Source organism: Vicugna pacos, chromosome 26 (genome assembly GCF_048564905.1).
Source record: "Vicugna pacos chromosome 26, VicPac4, whole genome shotgun sequence".
NCBI classification, from domain to species: Eukaryota; Metazoa; Chordata; class Mammalia; order Artiodactyla; family Camelidae; genus Vicugna; species Vicugna pacos.
Genome location: NC_133012.1, coordinates 14,007,350 through 14,029,479, shown reverse-complemented (window position 1 = coordinate 14,029,479; position 22,130 = coordinate 14,007,350).

Sequence of the window (22,130 nt, the reverse complement as noted above, 5' to 3'; positions counted from 1 at the left end):
CTGTTCTCACAGTATGTGGCAGAAATTATTCAAACTCTCTTGTTCTGCATATCTTATCTCTGGCGAATTTCTTTATGTGGGACACTTGCCCAAGTGCAAACATCATCTGAGGCATAGTCCTTCTACTATGTTTAAACATACTGTTTAAACAATTATCTTTGTGCCAACCTTTCACATAAAATCCAATCGATCTAACATTTGCTTAAATGACTACTGATTGCTATTCTTATTCAGTTACCATGTCAAACAGACCAAAATGAATTTTCCGTGTTGTCAAATTAAAAAGTATTTTCATATTTTATTAGTAAAGGACAGAGACACCAGTAAATGCTCAAGCTGCATAATGCTGTGTATTTTTGAAATTAATATTTAAGACTCTTCTTCTATTCTATTTATTGTATCTGTAAAGAAAAATAGAATACCAATTCATTTTTCTTATGTGCATGATGGATTGTAAATTGTAGAGACATATATATGATGACCTTGATCCAATTTTAATTTTCTTTTTTAGTATTCCTTGTTAGGAAGGGCGATGGCTGTTAACATTTGAGGCAATATGTCGTTCTTAATCTCATGATGCAATATATTAAAGAATAAAATTATTAACTGTTGTCTATATAAGAAACCTTTATCCCTTGAGGGGAATAGAGACTGGAGAAAATAAATCAGAAACTGATAGACAGAATAATTCACATGCCATTTAGGGGATTCAGCGACACACTCGATGTTGAAGGAAGCACAGAGATAAAACTTTCTTCCCTGCCCTTTGCCTTGTCCTTCTGTCTGTCCTACATTTATTGACTGCTTATGACCTAGTCTTGGAAATTTGCAGATGAATTGGAGGAGACATACAATAAGATCATTAAAAATGATATAATAAATGCCTTACAAGAAGGGATAAGAAAAATATTCAGAAACCCAAATAGATTACAAAATAAATTTGACTTAATCCCTTGTGGCTGTGGCCAGGGAGTGGTTTGGGGCCCTAATGCCATACACACTGAGGGCCAGCTTCCACATTCTGTGCTGGATAATCTTGCACTGCCCATCCACTTCTACTTGTGAGATTCTTTTCTCTCTGTTCTCGCTCCTATTGGGAAAACACTTGTAATACACATTCTGTTCCTCATTTACTTATGTTTAGAGGAGATAGTGAGGATTGAACCCAGGACCTCATGCATGCTAAGTATGTGCTCTACCACTTGAGCTATACCCTTTCCCCACATTCTGTTCCTCTGAAGTCACCCTGTGTCTTTTCTCATGTGAATCTAGAAGGCAACAACAGTTTTCCAATGTGTTCCAGAGGAGTTCACCCTTCCTACAGTCAACAACCGGTCAGTAGGTAGTCCCTTTGAATCTAGGCTGGTACTTAGGATTGAAAGAGATTTACCAATGGATAAAAATATTGATGAAAGGAAAATGATGGAGCAGGAAAAGTCAGCAGATTGTTTAAGCTCATTAGTAGACAGAAAGTACCCACAGAATAAAAGGCGTGATTCAGTGTACTTCAGGCACCACTGGAGCATTGATTCAGAACTTGCTGCCAAAGAGCTTACATTTAAAATGGTCAGGACACAAAAGGACACCCACAGATAGACAACAATGTACTCTCTTCTTTGGCAAAAGCTAAAATTGGCTTTGCAGTTTCTACTTGAATATGTGTGTGTGTGTGTGTGTGTGTGTGGTCACCATTTCCTTGGACTAGAAAGATGAAAGATGGCATGGCTTGTTCTTTTCTGAGTGGTTACAATTCTACTTTAATGGCTATGTAGTTCTGTATTCATAACAGTAAACCACCTGCAAGGTGTGGAAAGTATTAATTTCTTTAATTGACATAGTAGACAATAACCACTACTGTTTGATGCTGTGTAAACAGGCTTCTTCGGGTATCTCCATCATAAGTGATGGAGTGATTCAGTATTTATGGCCACTGATTAATTACATACTGTATTGTATTATGACGACTATTTCACATTGATGTCTTAGTAATGTGCAGACTTCTAAGACAGGGATGGATTAATTTTCTTCACACTTCTGGTACTGCACAATCCCTAGCCCAGAAATGTGACTATTGCAGCTGCTCAGGAGAAAAATAAAGCTGCTCAAGACATTTAAAAAAGATTATTTTATCTTCAACTGCTTGAGATGGAGTTAAATAGAGATTCACATTTTGTAGAACTTCTAGTATATGAAAATCTGACTGACAGAATTTTCTTAGAATCACTGAATCTTAGACATTGTTTCCTGTCCTCAGAAGCACTCCTTTGGTACAATTCCCAATGCCATCAAAGAAAAATGGGGGAAGCAACTTGTGTTCCATGATATCTTAACCCAAGGCTAAAAATAAAATGATCAAGCCACACAATTTGTTTTAATAGCAACTAATGCACAGGTTACAGTAATTAGAAAGTCTATATTGTAGTGACTTTTACAGAAAAAATACTGTCTTCTCTCTCAAAAAGCTCTGGTAAAAATTGTTATTTATCGATATGTAAGTTGATACTCTAAAAAAAACTTTATGGAAAACTTTCACCATATTTTGGTTTTGCACATGTATTTTATTCTTCACCATTATAATCTAAACAATCTCTTTCCTTCTTGGTTGGTATGTGACTGACTTGGCAGCCAAGTAAAACTAAAGGCTATTGAAACGGCAGCATGAACTCTGTAATGAAAAGCTTCTGTAAAACTTTTGACTGGTTGCTTAGTTTCATGGTAATCAGTTAAAACTGACTTTCCCTTCAGGGCATGTTGTAGATCGGGAAAAGCTTATTACTTGTCCCCTGCATTTTGCCTCTACTCTCCTTTTCCAAAAACTGGGTAGTGACTCTTTTTTTATTTGGAGTAAAGATTATTTTCAAATACAACCAGGTAGATGGTGAAGAGAATTAAAAAGTGAATAATCACATAGAACCTTTAAAATGTCATATAAGAACACTTTGTTCTGAATGGACTCATGTTTTGCTCTTGAACGTAGATGTATGATAATGAACTTCAGTGTTTAATGATGGTCCCTATTGCTGCTGTGTTATTGAACCGAAGAACCCAAAAGCCCATATACAGATATCAGGTTTTTTTTAATAGGCATTCTGTATTAGGTATAGTTAAATTATTGATTCATCTCTTTTGTATTTTTTTAAAACAAACATGTTATTAAGAAAACATTATGGCACATATACATGGGCGACATTAGATGTACTCATTAATTTGGGCGTTAACGACACATTTGATCTCTCATTTTGAATCTTTCTTGGAAAATTTAGCATCTTCCAATTCTGAGTCTTTTTCTGTCTTACTTCCAGTGCGCCAAAATCAATATACTGGTCAACCAACGAAACAAAGAAAATAATATTATCAGTTACAAAGGAATCATGAATATGTAGCCCACATTCAATTGCATCTCTGTTATTTTACTATAGATATAATGACTTCCCAGTGAAATATCACGTCCGTGTGCCTCTAGGTGAATAACCTCTCGTGTCTGTCATACCTCTGAAACATTTATGACTTTTTGCTGTTACATTTTAGTTTTCCTGTTGAGGGAAAAAAGTCTTTGAAATGTGTTGGTTTTTATATATATAAATTTGACAAATACATATATATATATATTTGACAGCACTGTTTGTAGAGGAAGTTGGCATTAATGTTTGCATATCATAATGAAGAAGAAAATATTTTTCTACATACGTAGCATGAGTTCTTGATATTCTCTAAATTTTGTTCAAACAGGTTAGAAAATTTTCAACCTTATAAAAAGATTAAAGGGATTTTACCGTGAACCTTTATATATAACACCTAGATTCTAAAATGAACATTTTGCTATCATTGTCTTTCACTTAAGTACCCATCTACCCATCTCTCTATTCCTCCATCAAACAAACTTGGGGATTTTTAAGCATTTCAAAATAAGTTGCAGATGTCAGTGTGCTTCCTCCTAAATATTTCACCATGGACATCATAGAGTTCAATATTATTTACATTTTCTCCCTTTGAGAGAAAATGTAACAGAATAAAATGCACAACTCTCAAGTGTAAATTTTCTGTTTATGTACATACACACACCCTGTGTAACTCAAATCCCAAGCAAGATACAGATCTAACACCCTAAAATGTTCTCTCATGCCTCTTCCCAGTTTCCATCTCCACAGGCAACTGCTGTTCTTTTTTTTTTTTCAACATGGATTAGATTTTCTTGTTCTAGAGCTTCATGTGAACGACATCATACAGAATGTACTCTTTGTGCAAGTCTTCTTTATTCAGCACTGTTTCTTGAGTTTATTCATGTTACCTCATATATCAGCATTGTATTCCTTTTTATTGCTAAGTATACCATGGTATGAACATACTACAGTTTTTTTTAAGCATTCCCCAACAAAATTTAATTTGTTCCAGTTTGGGTATATCATATATAAAGCTACTATTAACCATCTTGTACAAGTAATTTTTTAATGGATATATATTTCTATTTCTCTTCAGTGAAATCTAGGAGTGAAATTTCTGTATCCCTTTAAATTTTTACTTATAAAAATAAATGTTACTATTCCTTTTATTTGCAAAGATATAAAAAAGGAAAGAACACGAAAATGTCAAATAAAATAATCCAAAGGACCCCCTACTGATTCTGACCATTGAAATGTAAAGTGAAACTATTCTTTCATGAGTAATGAGATAAAATATACCTGAATATGTGAATAAACTAAACTCAGTTTTACGACTTTTAATTGTGTTATTTGTTTCCTTAAAAAGCTGTGGGATTCAGTCAATAGTTGAAAGTATTTTGGTAAACTTATTTCAAATTTTCACAGTAGGTTTCCTCGAAGTCCTGTTATCTATTACTGGATGGATGAACACGCACCACAAAGGCATCATAGGCTATCATAGCAAGAGCTAGCTAGCATTTGTTGACTTTGGCTTCATGTATTTTTCCAAGTGCAGGATCCAACAAGAGTTCTTGAATTCACAATATGTAAAATATATATCCAAAATATATTAAACTGAATGTGTCCTATATAAAATTATCATTAAAAATAAGAGACCGAAGTAATTACTCTGATCACTACAGATCCCAAAATACCTTTTAAAAATGCAGTCGGATACTATGTATATGGGAAAGTCTAACAGCGTACCTCAAGTAAAATATGGCAATTAAGATAGTTTTATCTCATTGCAAATTATGTGAATGATTATAAAATTCAGATTTGGACCACTTAACAAGCATATTAAATGTAAAATATGTTTCTGTGTCAAAATAAATCTATTTCTGAAAATCAGCAATACAACCAAGTCATTGGAAATGGAAAGCTTAATATATTTTACCGTGGCTTCCATGAAAAATACATTTAAATATGAAAATATATATAAATTCTCCACATACATACTGTAGCTATTCCGAATACATTTACTTTACCACTAAAGTTTTATGTTAACTATTGAATTTAAAAAGAAGATGAAAATTTATATTTGCCAAATAAAATTGGATGCATATGTTAATACATATTCATTCTGCTGAACAATATCACCATCTGTTTCCATATTTACATGGTTATTTGCATAAGAAAGATAAAACAAAATTATACATATTTACAGAATTTATTTAATGATAATAATTATAATCAAGTCAAACTTTATGTGAAGATAGCTTTTCTTGGAGCTTAAGAAGTAATTTTTCCCAAGTCCTTCAAATTAATTTAACCGTAAAAGATGATAAAATTAGCATAGTTTGCCTTTACTTTTTATTAAATTCCAGGTTTATTTTTTCTTCATGCTAGGGTATGTGTGTGTGTGTATGTACACAGAACAAATTTTGTTTTCTTTTCTTGAGGAAAAATCCATTCTTAATGCAAGAGTACTGGCAACTCACCAAAACTGACATATGGTAAAATTCATTACCCTTCCTAAAAAGTAGAAGAAAAGAGAAAATATATTATTCTCTTAAAAATTTAACAAAATGCAAAAACAAGGAAACAAACCTGTCATTGTACTCAGCATAGATTCTAGAAATATTTTACAGCAAGACTCAATGAAAATGAAAATCAGTGAAATGTGAATTTAGTTGCATGATGACTTTTACATCAGAAATAGAATTGTGTTCTAAAAGTTTTTCTCTATCTCTTATAAGACGCGTATGTATGGAATATAAAAACTGCCCTATTTATTTCTGTTCAAGACCTGGTCTAGCGTTCTGCCAATCACGGTTGTATCCAAGTACCTGTCTTTTCTCCAGGAGGGTTTTTGGCATAGAGCACGATGTGCAGAACACTGTGCGTGAGATCTTTCCCCGAGAGAGTATTGCTACGTAGGCTTTCCTGGGTAACATTAAGTACTTTGGAAATGTAGAGTTCAAGGAAGCTCAGTATTCTTTTCCCTTTGGTACTTGTTTAGAACCTCATTTTAGTGAAGCCAAAGTCATGGAGACTATCTCCCATGTGCCCCTAAAATACCCTTCAACCTGGTCAGAGTTCTGCTAGCTAATCATTATTGCATAGTGCTAGACGATATGAGGAAAAGGTGAAAAGAAAGATTACAGCAAATTCATCAACACCGTCAAATGAAGGTCAGCTTAATGGCACTTAACTTTTTTGATGATGGATCCAGAACTTAACTTTAGCATACAAAATTCAGAGTCACCACTAAATCAATATCTTTTGGAGAAAACCAAACTGCTAAGAGATTCATATATAAATATAACTTCAAAGTGCTTTTAAAATAAATGAAGCCAGATTGATGACACCTGACCTTATGAGCAAAGCTGTGTCTATAACTTTTATTATCTTGGCAAAATGATACAAAGTAAGGCAGATTATGCTTGGTAATAACTTGTATTTAGGAAAGACAAATTCAAATGTCACTCTTTATGTAAGTTTAAGAATATGATTTACCTTATAATTCTTCCTTGTATTTTAGATACAATGTTAATACTCAGAATAATATTTAACTTAAGATGTATAATGCATCTAAGGTGAAAAATAAAAAGAACACAAATATTTTAGTTGAAAAACACATCAAATGGATGCATGAATTAACACAGGCAGGTCCATCAGATGTTAAAGAAAGCCCTCTACATAAGTAAAAGTTGCTCGTTCAAAATAAAAATAGCTCTTTTTAGGACTCATTTGAAACATTCTTCTGAAAAAGGAGGTGGATTTTCTTCATTTGCTGTGCATGACCAATATATGGGTTTGACATCATGCTGGTAACATGATAGAAAATTTTCGTTATACACAGGTGAACAGAAATGGAACATATCACATGTTCTTGAAATAAACTCCGAATTTGGAGGTGTTGCTACTTTTTAAACCATGTGACTATGTCTTTAATCATTTGACCATTCTAACTTGCAACTTAGCGCTTAGTTAACAGTGTTTACACTGATAATTAACTGTGGGGTTTTTTTATGTTGAACGGCTATAATGTCAGCCTAACAACATTTAAACTTCTATAAATTCACTATTACCAGATAAACTTGACATTTATGGGCACATTTAAGAACTACCTTGTAGTAAATATATATCCCATAAATATCTCACCATATAATTTAATAGTGACATTTAAGAGTAACTTAATCATGGCCAACCTGCAAAAATACCCTTTTTTCTTTCTCTTTCTAAAGACAATGAATTTGATATGAATCACAGGTATTTAAATTCACTCCCTAGAAATCTTGTTTATGTGTTATGAGGAATACAATAATTTTTTTAAAGTTTCTAATATAGTGCTAAATTTTAACAGCTTATTTCTTAATTTTGTATAAATTTTTTACATAAAATTAATAATTTATATGTGTTAATTCAGCACAATGAATAAGATTGAGGTATAATTATAAAAGAAACCTATTCACTATAATTTCTGTGAATTAAAGGTGTTACGCTTTAAGATTATGTTAGGACCATAGTTTAAATAATGTCCTCTCTAATAGACTAACATCCTTCCTTCATCTGATTTTCTCCACAAAATTGATGCTAAGAGAAAGTCTTCATTTACATACGGACTATAATTTCTTACTCTCCAGGTTGACTTATCTTGGTCTAATCTTGAACGTTAGCCCAGAGTATTCATTCATTTTTGCTCTTTCCATTTAAATTTAAGGCTTTTAATTATCCTATTATCAACTATTTAACCTTTCTTTTACATTTTTTATTAAAAGAATTCTAGTCCAATTTTATTATAATATCATTAATAATACAGATTTAATTTTAAATTGTTTCCGCTACATATCATCATGTATTCTACTCTCATTTATTGCTTATGTTTTATTTTTGCTCATTTCTGAAATAATATTCCTTCTTCATGAATGCTTGTGTCTCTAGAAATTTTCACTGTATTGTAACTTCATTGCCAATAGCCAAAGTTTAAAAATTCTGTTTCTCCTGTCAAGTTGAAAACACAAATCCACTAAGACCTATCCGATGTTGTTTCCAGCAAAGATGGCTGCTGATGAAAAGATTATGTTAACATTAATTGTTACAAATTATATAAGTCTTGGCCTTTTTGTTACTTCTGAAGAAAGGAGAAGGGAGGAAAAATAAGAAAGAGGAGAGAAGATAGGGAGGGACGAACAAAAAATGCCACATGCATATATGGCAATACCAAACTTCTTTCTCTTGTTCTGTATCTATTTATCATTTTCCATAAAGATCTTCTGGTCCATTTTCCACCTTCTCTGCAGAATTCTGAGAGTGGTCATTCATTTATTGAACATTCCAGAAGATGGAACTCATCTTGCAAATAGAAATAGACTACTCTGAGAGAGAGGATAGTTTCAGGAATGGTTTAATTTAGGATCATCTGGGTGCTGACTTACTGAAATCTGTTTTGAAAGCTTTTAATAGGGAGTCAGGTACTATATTTGAGAAGAACAGAATCTAAGGAAGAAATTACCTGGTGTTTTCAGTTACTGTTAATACTTGAAGATAAAATGGCTCACTTTTATTTACATTAAAAACATTAGTTTTGAACATGAATTACTTTAACTTTCCATCTTTTGCCAAACTCTTCTATTCTTCCTTTGGATGAAATGGTTTTTTGTTTAGAATTATTGCATTGACTACAAACCTTTATTACTTCATTTCTCATCTGCCTTGGTTTTATTGATCACAGTTCTAGAGCAAAACAAAACTTTGTAATCAAATGTAGAGTAGCACACGTTGTTAAAACTTTCAGAAGAGATAATCCAAAAAGATAATCTGTTTTTCTTTGTTTTAGACTGAAATGAAATGGAGAATGTCAGCAAAATGACCTCCAGAGTTCCCAAAATATACATGTCCCGATGCCCCAATAAAATATCCTGCCTTCAGTGCTCAATTCATGCCAAGATTTAATGATCTCCAAAGTATTGATTTTATCTTCAGTTTCCTGAAATAATAACTTCTTATGATAATAAATCTTCTTAGTCCAGACAAATCAGCCATGTGTAGTGAAATCAATCTTCTTTTTACACAATAACTTTTTGGTCTGTATATTGAAGTCTTCTCTTTTTAAAGGAATAGGCGCCTATTTTAACCCTAATCATCTGCTCTGTTTTATCCAAAGTAAAAAATATTTCTAGCCATTACTTTTCCCAGTAGAATCTGATCTGTGTCTTCCTTATACAGTGAAAATGCCACTGTTATTATCTACATCTAAAGTTATAATTTATTCATTTATTACATGCACTGCCATCCCTTTCACAGTTTAAACATAAATCTGAAAGCCCTAAAATACTTAATACATATACTAACGTTGTAGTTATCTTTCCAGGTTGATTTTGGGGTTTCTGGTTAGAAACTTGAGAAGATCAAATTCTGGGGCACTGCAAGTTTCAGTAGAAGTAAGCTGAATGTATTTTGTACATGACGAGTTGGAGATGTTTGTGGGTATGTCAGCACATAAGATCACTTGGGGAAAGTGAGAAGGAAAAGGTAATAAGAGAAACACAAACGAGTGCAGAAGCTGAGAAATCCCAGCTTTTTGAAGGCCAAGTTGGAGAAAGGGAAGACTGAAACTGAGTGAAGGAATGAATGTGCAGAAAGATAGAAGTAAATAACCAAAAGCCACTAGTATGCCTTGAATGTGGAATTCAGAAGAGGAAGGCGTTCCGGTAGGAGAGAAGGGTCAACTTGGCAAAATTTTACAGATGATAAAACTAACATTAGAATTGAATGCATCCATTGAGTTTGCAAAGCAGGGCGTTGTGCATAATCTTGGTGGGAGCAGTTTCATTAAGAAGTAAAAAGTAAAGCCAGATGGTTATATAGTTTAAGGAATGAACGAGATACTAGAAGGTTAAGACCACAAGCTTAGATTCTGCTTTTAAAAAGCTTGAGTGTGAAGGGGAAAAAAGTAGTAATCTCTAGGGAATAGCTCTTTTTTTTCTTTTCTTTTCTTTTCTTCTTTCTTTCTTTTCTTCTTTCTTTCTTTCCTTTCTTTCTTTTCCTTTCTTTCTCTTTCTTTCTTTCTCTCTCTCTCTCTCTCTCTTTGTTGTTGTTTAAAGATGAGAGAGAGGAGCTTGAAAGTGATCTTTTCAAAATATCTTTCCATCAAAACATAATGAATAACCTCACAATTTCTTTCTTAGGGCTGTGAGTGAAGTTTAGGAGTTAGGTGGTCTCTTTGATTTTAAATTTCCTATAGCCAGTATATTAGGGAGGAATAATAATCAACTGTCCTCATTTTAAAGTCTTTTTATGGTTTCTATCTCAACCAACTAGGAAATGTTAAATGTGATGTTTTTCATATATCTTCTTTGCTCAGCAATTTAAATCTTGATCAGTCCTAGAGTTATTCCTAGTAAGAGAATAAATACAACCATTCTGCTTATGGAAAAGAAGGTAATGTCAGGGCTGTTCCTCTACAAACCTGTAGCCCCAAAACCCTATGGCAGCCACTTTGCTCTTTCCCCTTCCCTACAATAAAACGTCTCAGAAGCCTTGCTTTCTTCCAACAGTGCAAAAATGCCTCTAAAAATTTCTTTGCTATTGCTAGATACAGCTTTAGTGGAGGGAGGTAGAAAAACTAATGGGATCAACTCACATCATCTGATTTTAAAATACAATCTGATAAGTTTTATAAAGAAATTCTTGTTCCTTAGTAGCCACCTACAAGGCAAATCAAATGGCTTATTATAACACGAATGCTGTGCTTACAGTCAAAGTTACGCTGAGTGAGACACCCTAATACCTTATACATTAAAATTAGAGGATCCTTGTGATGTGGCATCATATTTAATGCTTTTCTTCCAAGTGTCATCTATAGTGGATTAAACACCGTGAACAAAGTATCTAATGATACTTGCTCTTGCTCACCTCGCAAAAGTGATTGTTTGCCTTGAGGAGGCACTCTGTCTTTACTAACATAAGCATAAAATTTTATATTCAGTGGAGTTACAGAGCACCATGGACTCACACTGCTCCCCTTATTTTCCCACCACACTACTTTTCCAGTGGAAAAACATCTTTTTAAAAGGATCAGAGACCTGGGAATTTTGAAATCTTATAGAGCGTGTCCACATCAGAACAAAGACAGAGTCATAAATGAAGAAATAAACTTAGAAGGTCCAATCAGTGTGCTCTGGGGTACCATAATGCTCAAATCGATCTGACTCTTAGAATTCAGTTACTGATCAGAACAGTGCCAGCCACCCAAATCCAGAGATCTGCCTCACTGAGTGTTGGCTAATGGTCCCTTAAGGAACTTGACTTGCTTCCAGGATATTTTACTTTGTTCCTTCTCTCATCCCTTTTCCTTGTTGGTAGGATCAACTTGTCTATCCTCAAACACTGATACCATCATCAGTCTCGTGATAGATTAAAGCTGGATTCAGCTCTATTAACATAGCTAGGGTTACTTTTTTTGAGGTAGGAAGGATAAAGAGAGACAGATGTTTTTGTTTTGTTTCATTTTCTCAACGTTCACTTTATGTTTTTGAGCTTTTAATATAGAAAGAGGCAAAAATTCAGATTTCTAACAAATCCTCTGAGTATGAAGTGGGTTCGCCCCTGCTATTCAATAAGGTATTAGAACCCTGGATGTGTATACAAGCCTGGTGCCAGACACTCATCAGAGTACAAAAGGCAAGGATTTGATCCCTCCATGATGCTTTACAACTTAGATGGAGAACCCGATTACACAAGTGAAAATGTCTGCAGCACATTCATGAGAGAACACCCGCACATGGACAGAAAACATCCTGCTGTGACTGGCCACATTGCAGCTGGAAATGGAACACAGCATACTCTGGGCTAGCTGATGAGTGGACATGGCCAGCCCCAGACTAGCAGCATACGAGACCACGAGCCTGCAGGCTCTTAACTTCTCCAGCTTCAGTGTGCGCTCTGTCTGGACACTACTGACCATGGTGAGGAACTAGGGAGTCTTCAGGAATCCCCACATACTCACTGTGAAGTGATGTCGGTATCCTCTGCTCTGTTTGCTCTTGGTTCAGTAGCAAAGAAACATGAAAGTCACGTTGAACCAGTAATGAATTGTCATTCTTGCCAACCTTTGAGATTCAACCATCTCTTTGAGATATTACTTGAATGACTGCCAAGCACAGAGTCCTTAGAGCAGTAGACGACACAACCTTGTAAGCAGTCATTGAATACCTACGATGACTCTTGCACAGGATGTAAGATGATGAATGAGGAAAGACTACGCTGTGGCAGAGGTTATGGAGGAAATGGAGAGATCATAATGCAGATTTGATCTCTACGTCTTTTTCTTGCTTCAGAGTTTGTCTTATTTAAAATTTGTGCTTCTCCATAAATTCAGCTTATAAATGTACCAGAATGATTTCTCTGGCCTCTCTCTACAATGTGACCTTTCAGTGTCAGCTCCTGTTGTAACTGCCTCGTTCTCATGGGTTTTCCTTGTTCATATCATACTCAAATAGGTGCCTCTCTCTAGCACTAATTTTCACAGGGTAGAAATGGGAAATAAAGAGGTTCATATGGTTCAAAAGATTGATGATTATGTCCTATATTGATGACAGCATGTACTGTGGGCTGCCTCACAGGAATTTTGAGCATGCAGCTCATGTAACTTGATTTTCATGTCTGAAATATTATCATGTGGACAGACACAAGTGTGTATGTACATATATATGTGTGTAAACATAAGGACATATTTATATTTATTCATATATTTGGGCAATTACTTACACTTACTAACTAGTGTAATCTATTGGTCTATTCCTTTACTAGTAAATTAGGTTCTATGGTATTTTATTTGCAAGCTTGTATATATTCTCTTAGTTAATGTGACATAACTACCTAGTGTTCATTTTCAGGGTAAGGAGCAAATAAAGTAGCTTTGTATTTTCCGATACGTTCATAACTCAAATATTCAGTCCATTTTAATCAAAATCATACCCCTCTTGGCATCCCATGTTATACTGTTACTGTTCAGAAAAATCTGACCATGGATTCAGCTTTGTGTTGAATATTTTGAACAGAATGGACAGTAGTATCCCGTCCAACCACCTCCCACTCGTGAGGACCTGGTGACATGGCGTCATTGGTTTGTGCAATGATGTACTTTGTGACTTTGAGGACCGATGGGACTAATACAATTTGTTATATGGGAATAGGGCTTGTCTTATTAACACTGAATTGGCAACTAGGTTCTTAAACTGAGGACTAAAACGTGCTTAAGAGAGCTGCCCGAACTATGGTAACAGCCCCTACAACTTACTGGGAGGTGGAAGAGTCAGCTATGTTCAGCCTGCAGGCTCCACATTTTCTCATCTATGTGATTAGAATGAAGAAGAGAGACAAAGGTTAAATCTGAATCCCAAATTCTTGGTTTGAAAGGAAATACGCTGACCTTGCCCCTCCATTCTCAATGAGGGAAAAGAGGTTAAGAAAGAGTTAGTTAACTCTTTTTTTTTTTTAAATTGGAGTATAGTTAGCTACAATGTGTCAATTTCTGATTTATAGCATAATGTCTCAGTCATGTGTGTGTGTGTATATATACACACATACAAACTCGTTTCCATATTCTTTTTCATCAGAGGTTATTACAAGATACTGAACATAATTCAGTTCCCTCAAAGACTCAAGAACCTGCTTGTTCCAAATGTCAGTAGCTTGATTTAGGATGTGAAGTACTTGGGTTTTTTTTACCTCATTTGACAGTTCAGGAGCAACAGACCTGTTTTGCTCCACATCCTGTTTGTTACATGTTTTAAGTGGAAGAATAAAATAATTATTTTTTTATTTTTTCACAGTATATAGCCACATTTAAAAACTGTAGCTTGCATCTTCATTCCGAGGCTCTGTTTTATATCTTTGAAAATGGATCCTTTTCTGACACTTAAATAGTCTAGATTTAGTGAGTCAAGGGAACAGTACAAGTATTTTGAATGCAATGTTGTGAATCACTTTTTGTATATTCTGTGAATACTAGTGAAATATTACTGCATTATAACGATTCCTCGTTGTAAATAATGTTTTATTTTTCACAGTTAGAAGATATAAGAGCTGAATGTGTCTGAATAAGACTGGCATGATTCAGCGATCAATCTCGGAGTACGGGTGCATATGTTAAGCAATGCTCTCTGAAGAGTAGTGATATAGCCTACTGTCAGTATTTGGGGAACTGCAATGAAGTGCCTCTAAGAACAGAAAAATGAGGGATGTAAGATGGCTTTTTTTTTTTTAAACTGCAAGATAAGTACCCAATGAATCAATGTGTAGGTATGGAATCACCTAAAAGAGACAAAATTCTGTTTACCATAGCAATACTGGGCTATAATGTAAACCAACGTATTAGTATATCCAAAGGTGGGAAATGTAGTTGAGAATGAGCTTGTCAGCCATGGAGACTTGGGAAAATGAGTATTTTGGTGGGGAAGGACGTTGGCACGTTCAAATGCTGCCAAACAGAAGGCACTTGCACCAATGGACAGTCTTACCTTGATAAAGTTAAATATTTGGTAATTTACTGGCCTTAAGTATCTGGTTACTTAGATATCAAGCAGTCTTTTGATTATACTTTGACTTCCCATTTGTGTCATCCTGCATTTCAACTTCTCTAATCTACGTTACTATTATTTCTCATAATAAATAAACACATTTGGGTTTTGATTTTATTCTGATTAAAATTATGATTTAAATGAGTGCATTAGCATTCTGATTTTATATCTCTCTCTCTTAGTTGAACATGAACTCTCCAACAAGAGAAAGGTCCTTATCTCTAAGGGATGGAGTGGGTTTAAGGTACACTCAAGGTACAGGACCAGATCCTGGACCCAGACAATCCTCACCAGCCTAAGAGGCTCCTATGGCAACAGCCCAGCTCCAAGGTGTATCTCCTGCTAGGAATTCCTAATGACGTTCTGGCTTCATTGTAAGGGTTTTAACCAATTCTTCTGGTTAGCAAAGCTCCAATATTGTATGATAATTCATAATATACATAGGGAAATTATTTAACTATCACATTGGGCTCATGCATTTTAAATTTTATATTTTAACTTTTTAAAATTTGTACTACTTTATCTCATATGGTTATTATATTTAACATATACAGAATCTTTATTCCACACCCCATAATTTCCTACATTTCGTGTTGGAGTTTTAGTAGGTGTTAGAAAAATATATTATACATGCTACTTTGCCACATGTATTTATTTTCCTGTTAATTATACAAATAAAAGTGTTTCAAGAACACTTTTTAAATACCTGTATAATTTGCATAATATACTTGTACCATTAATGTATTTGTTTGATTCCATCTAGTTAAATATTTAGATGGTTTTCTGTTTTTGCCACCGTAAATTAAGGTGTGATAAGTATCCTTAAATATAGATAGTTTCACACTGTTATTTTTATATTTGTAGGATAGTTTCCCAAAGATGGTGTTACTATGTTAAAATATACATTTTTTAAATTGAAAGCTTTATTGAATTATTTTCTAAACTGATTGTTGTAGTTCACATTTCCACATGTATAAAGTGTCCAGTTCCCAGATACCTCACCAACACTCTGTGTTAACTATGTAAACTTTGTTTATTTGATGGGCAAAAACGGTATTTTTAGCCATCTTAATTAGCATTTTACTAAATATTAGAGAGAATACACATCTATTTATATGTTTTTTGATATTTGCATTCATTTGTATAAATTGTCTGTTCATATGCTTTTTTTCCTATTAGAATGTCTTTTTCTTATTAATTTGTAGGTGCCCTGTATTTATTAACACTGTAGTTCCTTTTTGGTTCATATATGTTGTAAATCTTTCCTTTTGTTCTGTGGTTTTACTTCTGACTTGATTTTTGATGTCTTTGGTTATCTGTAAGTATACACGTTTTAATCATATGTAGTCAATATACTTGTCTGTTCCTTTTGGGTCCAGGTTTTCTGCCTTACAGACCTCTCCCAACAGTTAACAGAATCTTTTTATAAATTTCTTGTAATATTTTATCCTTTTGTTTATATGTTATAACTGTTAGCCCATCCCTAATTTACCATATATATTTTAACTTAGGATTCCAAATTTGTTTTCTTTGAGCGTATATATTTTAGTTAGAAAAAAAATCAGAACATAATGATGTTAAGATGTACCTTCTTTGCTGCCTGTTGGTACAGTTTTGAGAGCACAAACACATCATCTAACCAAGAAATAAACTTATTATATAAGTAAATCTATTCAGACTATTGGTCTTCAAATTTGAGGACATGTGGTAGATATTTTGTATCATGCTCAATGCATTAGGTAAGATGACAAACATCTTAGGTGGTCAAAAGGTGAAGGTGGACTATTTTATTGTCCCTATAGCAATGTGTTCATATATTGCTGTTTTCCAGTTTTTAAATTCTTGGGATGCCTCCAGGCTTTTTGACTTGTCTAGTATGAATCCCAAGGGCCAAGGTTGCCATGCCCCTTTGATTCTTAGATTAGCATCAATGTAAGAAGATATAATTGGTAAGTTCAAAGGGAAGATTTTCCCAGTCACTTATGAATGGATTTTAGGCGTATATCCTTGTATAAACATAAACACAACTTGTAAATAGTTGCCTAGTTGAATTAACTCCATTGATTATATATTGTGCTGATTCCCTAAGCTTGGGAATACATGATTCAATGAAAAGATTACCCCATTTGTAATTATTCTATTAAACTAGGTAGGAGTGACAGTGATGAATATGTAGTTGAAATGAATATGGTTTTAGTTCTTTTAATTATGGCAAAGTAGGGAAGCCAGATTGGAGAGGTTATCAGGAGAGTAGCATTGGAAACTTGAAATCCCCAAGGCTGCTTCCCTTGACTGAATACTCTTTGCATTAGTCTTGCCTGGGATTTCCTTTGTTTTCATGTCAAATAAATCTGTGAACTGGTGATGAATTCTCACCAACTCTTGGCAAAATGAGTATTTATAAAGGGCAGTATTAACCTGTAGTTGTCCAGTATTCTGAGAGCATGTCATTTCCTTTATTCTTTTTTGTTAAAATACCATTTCTTTTGTGAAGGGATAGTGATCAATTTTGTTGCTTGATGAGTTTTATTTAGTTTTGTTTAACTATCATTACATGACAGAAAGTCTGCTCTATTTTAATACATTATTAAATTTGTTTTGGGTTGTGTGTGTGCGTGTGTGTAGTCTTGAAACTCAAAAATTTAAAAACCACTGTTTCACAAAGCATTATAGTTTGAGGTATCTTAATCCCAGCCAGGCTTTGAAGAAGGTACTGACTATAAGATAGGTACTTAGCAGTTTATAGTTGAAAATTTTTACTACCTACATATTGGGCCTCAAGTTGGCTTCAGTGATCCTAAGAGTACAAACTGAAACAAGAGTAGCTTTAAATGTGGGATTCCAGCCGGTAGTTACTCTGCCAGAGATGCCCTCGATGTGGGATGGGCCTAATGTCTTCAGTCCTTATTGTTCACTGGACTAGGATCCTGAATGTCAAGGAGCAGCCAAGGCTGAAATAGAAATCAGGAATCCTGGAATGAGGTCCCTGGAAAGGTTCTGGAGCTAGTTAATGAGTTCTCTGCGTGGCTTGGACTCTGACTGGCTTCACTGCTTTGGTCCAGCTTTGCCAGGGCTGAGGCCCAGAACAAGAGGCACTGCAGCCCTTTTGCGCTTGGTGGGAAAGAACACAGTGCTTTACCTGGCTCAGCAAGGGGAAGTCGTGGGGAAATACCCAGATATGTGCGTTCCAGTTTTAGTTCAGTCTTCTAACACAGCTGATGCAACATAAGGAAATATTTTGCAGCATGGTAAATATGAAATAAATGAGAACATTTACAAAAAAAGGCTAGTAATTATATGTGGTAAATTAAAAGAAACATAAAAGTAATAAGTGTAGAAAATATCAAAATCTCTTTGTTAGGTGAAAGTTTACTAATTGAATTATTTATTTCAGGTTTTAGAAATTAATAAAGTTTTATTTATAGAATTATATAAATAGAACTTTTATAGAACTTTTAAGCTAAATTATTTCTTTAAGTCTTAAGTTTCAAACATTAGTTCAAATTTTTTTATCAACATCAGTTTTTGATCATGCTAGTATAATAAAAACTGTAATAAAATCAAATTTTAATTGGCCATTTGAAATCAGAAAAATGAGTTCCTCCTGTGTCACTATTTTTTACAGAATATACTCAAAGTTCTATTTATTACTGACAAAACTTTAAAGTAAATTAATTTTTCAGCATAAGTGCTAAAATATATTTATTTTAGGTAATTTAATTAGTGGGTTCTTTAAAATACTGACCACATGTATATAGCTAACATGAATTTATTGGGTATTAAGTACTAGGTTTTAGAAAACCATTGATAGTGGTAAAATCATCGGGGATTCCGTTTTTCCACAGAGGTCTCCTCTCAAATCTTTCTCCTAGGGTGAGACCTAGGTTCTGAGTCTTCTTTCTTTGTCCGGTGGAATATTCAAAAGGGAGGCTCAAAGTTACAAGATTTCGGGAGAAGTGAATGCTGCATTGAATCCCCTCTCAACACTAGATAAACACTTTTCAATTGGCTTTTTTTTTTAGCATTTAAAGTTTTCTGTTTCATTTTAAGCTCTGCATTGCATTTAGATTGTTTTTAATCCAGAAATTTTAGTTACTTCAGAGTGAGAAGTTTGTTTAGGTTGTTAATTTTTTTTTTAACTTACATACATGTTTGAAAGTAATGTGTATTCTCTGTTGCATATATAACTCTCCACTATTAGCTCTTTACTCTTCTTTTTATTTTGCCTTATTTAGCTGGTATATATTTTGAGGATCATTGTTCACTGGGTAAAATATGTCATGATGTCAATAGCTAAGATGAAATATTGGATCTGTAATTGTCCTTTCTCTCTCCCCAAATTAAGCAAGTGAAAATTTGGAAGGCCAAATTCTTTATATAGAATGAATGTACCAGTTTTACTTTACAGAGCATGAAGTAAGATTCAGTTTTATTGAATTCCTTGCATCATGATGGAAGACATTTTGCAGTTCATCAACTACATTAGAAGGCCAAAAAAACCTCTGTCTTTTGAGATGAATAAACGAATTGCTATTAGGTTTGTCAAAAGCCACTTAGGAACAAATTTTTATAACTAACGGTTTTATGTTATTTTGAAACTTTAAAAATTTAAGCATTCTAACTTTTATCATTTTCTAATATGTGTTTAATTTTATCAGGACAGGCATAATTTTTAATTATCACAAGGAATATACACTATATACGTTTCCTTAAAGAAAATTTAAAACAAATTTCAAGAAATAAATTCATATAGGTCAGCAGGACAGTGATAATGATGAACAATCACAATTATAAATATTCAAGAAATAACATAGTTTATATTTATAAAATACATACTTAACCATACACAATGTGACTTTAGGGTGCACCTTTAATATTGTACAATCTATCTCCATGAGGAGGCATACTTAGAAAATGTCTTATCAGTGATTGTTCAAGATAACATTTCAAACAGCAGTCACAGCAGTGTCAAGGTTGAAAGAAAAGTGAATAAAAAACAAACATGGAAACAAAGAGTTTACTGAGAAAAGTGACATAGTATTGTTGGGAGAGACTTATCCAAAAATTCCCATTAAATGTTCACCTCGTGGGCTAAGGTATGTTTAGGACCCCTAAAATGTTTAAGCTAATTTATTAATTTTGTAATCTTCTATAATTCACATATGTAGTAGAAAACTGCTATTTTCACACTGTCTGAACATTGTCTGACTTAACAGCTCACTTTGAAAGATGGAATCATCATCAGCTTTCTCGCCAACAAAGAACAGGTTGCTAAGAATTAGAAAGATCATTTGAGAGGCGAGAACTCTACTTTAGGCTACCAGGATGTGTTGTACAACATGGGAAATATAGCCAGTATTTTGTAATAACTGTAAGTGGAGTAAACCTTTATAATTTCTATGAAACCTAAGCATTTTTTTAAAAAAATAATAAAAAGATCATTTGACATGTTATTTTGTTGTTGCACTTGATCTTTATAGTGGAACTAATCAGGGAATTGTAAGAATGTGCAGGTGGGTTACTAGACACATTAGTAAATGTACACAAGGTACAATATGAATATTTTTCTAGAATACTGCATTTTATCTGTTATTTATTTTTAAAACATGAAGTACAAATGATTAAGTGGGAAAAGAAGGAAAGAAAATACATAGACTTAAGTTGTCACAAGTCCTATGTGTAGAAATATCTTCAAAGTTGTTATGCCTTTAGCATTTATAGCAACTCTATCGTCTAAAATGTCAATTTATATAACAGTTCTGTCTTTAATAAATCTGCAGTAAAACATTTTCTGCTAGTGAGGACCCAAACAATATGATTTTCCACAAGAATTTAATGAAATGAAAACTCTGTAAATGAATATGTTTTCTTTTTTTTTTAACCTTAATTGTAGCAGCACACCTAAAGCCAAATTCAGAAATAAAATTATAACAATCAGCACATTATGTATGATAGTGTATATTTCTTCTATGCCCTTCAGGAAGTTTCTATTCTGTTTTATTTTTATCTCCCTTTGTCTTATTTTATATTACTTTTCACATTCATATTGTCAATGAGCCTAGAGCTCCGTAGGACATAAGGAGAGTCACCACAATGTTATCATTGAGCAGAGACGTATTTATGGAAACCGTAGGTGAGAATAATTGACTTTGAGAATTAATTAGCAATTCTAAGACATCTGGTCATCATGACTATAAGTCATATACCAATATTTAGCTTTAAATATTTGATGTGGTCAGCCTTCAATCTTGAATGATGTCACGGATATTAATTTTTTATTACTTGGAAAAATTCTGCCAAGAGATAAATTTATCTGAAATATCTTGGCTTCCATAAAATATTTTCACATGGCATGGATGGCAATGTGACAAGCCAGACAGGAAGGACCAAGACCTGAAATTATATAAAGGCAGAGACGTGGCAGATATGGGTAAGCACTCAAGTTTCTGGAGGTCAGCTAAGGCCAGAAAGAGCTGACTATGATAGGACATTAATCAATAATGTCCATGTTCTCGGGCTGTTCCCAAGTCATTAAATGCATACTAAGGAGGATACTTGAACTCCATGGTATCTGTTTCTCTCTATCCTGTTATGGGTGGGAAATCCTGGTATTTATTTGTATTAATTGTTGAGAGTAGGAACACACAGTCAGGGTAGAATTTAATCCCTTAATAAATCAGGATGATGTCAAGTTACCTTATTTGCTTTTAAGTCTTAAACAGGTTTTTCCTTTTTTCAGTATTCTAACATTGAAAAAAAAAGGAAACACCCTAGTAAAATTACTTCAACAATTTCCTCAAATATTCAGATGTTTTCCTTCCAATGTTCTGCCTCCTTCCACCTTATATGCTCCCTCCTGCCTTTTTTCTATACTGCCTTCTTTCTTTTTTCTTATTATTCTTCTCCTCCTTCCTTCTTTAATCTCTCCTCCCTTACATTTATATACAATAAATAAAACCCACTTTCAAGGTTTTTTTTAATCTTTCTGAGTTTAGGAATGAGATACTTTAATATGGTGTTATGTTAAATTTAAATAGTCTATCAAAGTAGAGTTGATACTGAGAGACTCTCTATATGGTGTGTCCATTGGACTGTGACATTTGGGAAATTTAAGGAAATTGTTTTGACTCTCAGTTCTCATTCAAAGTCAAAGTATCAACTGAGTTCACCCAGCAGTCCTAAC